Source organism: Myotis davidii, unplaced genomic scaffold (assembly GCF_000327345.1).
Source record: "Myotis davidii unplaced genomic scaffold, ASM32734v1 scaffold53, whole genome shotgun sequence".
Lineage (NCBI taxonomy): Eukaryota > Metazoa > Chordata > Mammalia > Chiroptera > Vespertilionidae > Myotis > Myotis davidii.
Window position 1 is genome coordinate 261720 of NW_006286140.1, and position 1328 is coordinate 263047.

Consider the following 1328-nt stretch of genomic DNA (forward strand, 5'->3'; position numbering starts at 1 on the left):
GTTTTGGTATCAGAAGGGGATCCTGGAACCAGTCCTCCAAGAATACCAAGGGGCAACCGTATAATTATTAACTGAAGACTTGAATAGTGTGGTTCTGAAAAACTCTATTTGCCCTGATGCTTGGCGAATAGCTTGGGTAGTAATTCTAGATGAAAAGTCATTTGGTACTATAAAGGTACTGTTCCACTAGGTTACATTTCTGGCATCCAAAATTAGTGACAAGAAGGCCAAAGCCATCTTAATTCTTATTCTTGAATGGTACCATATCTTTACTCCCTGGAAGCATTGAGAACCTTTTCTTTATATTTCATGTTCTATATTTTATCACAAAGTATATTTAAAAATTCTGTATGCTCAATCCTCAGTGGCTTTTTCCAATTTGAAAACTCTTGTCTTTCCTTTGATAATTTCTCTTCCTCGTGTTCTCTGTTCTTTTAGGAATTATTGCAAGATAGGTGCTGGGCTTTCTGAATTGATCCTGCATGTCTTTTAACTTTCCCCTAATATTTTCCATCTTCCTTTTTCTGCTCTACTTTCTTGAAAATTTCCTCAACTTTGTACTTCAACCCTTCTATTGAAATATCTAATTTTGAAGAACTCTGGCCATGCTTGCTCATCCATTCATGTATAAGAGTATGTATTGATAGGTAGAGCATATGGGCTTACACTGTTCACTTTAGGTCACAGAAGTAGAAGTCAGACTGACAGGATGCTCCCCACACCCCTGCATGCTCCCTGCTCAGGGCCAAAACCTCTCTCTGGAGGGTCAACCATTACTCAAGGAGCCCTAGACCAGTGGTCGGCAAACTGCGGCTCGTGAGCCACATGCGGCTCTTTGGCCCCTTGAGTGTGGTTCTTCCACAAAATACCGACTTCTGCGCATGGGCCACGAAGTTTCAATCGCACTGTATGTGTGCGCCCACACGTGGTATTTTGTGGAAGAACCACACTCAAGGGGCCAAAGAGCCGCATGTGGCTCGCGAGCAGCAGTTTGCCGACCACTGCCTTAGACCATCTGAAGCTGACTGTTCAATTCCCCTAAAGAGCAGACTCTTCTCTGAAGGTGACCAGTACATGGCCAGCGGCTCTGCACATGTGGCAGGGAAGTGGTGGGAGTGAGGATGGGCGACCTGCTCATCTGCTCCACCCATTGCCCTGAAAATAGTCATCCTGTTAGCCAACCCACTTTCTATTGCTACTTTCCCTTTCTGTTAAGTCACAACTTGGCAGCCCTTCCGGAGTCCCCAGGAGCAAAGCTCCCCTTCCCAGGAACAAGGCTCCCCTTCCCAGGAACCTCTCTCCATTACAGCATTCTCCCAGACTTCAGA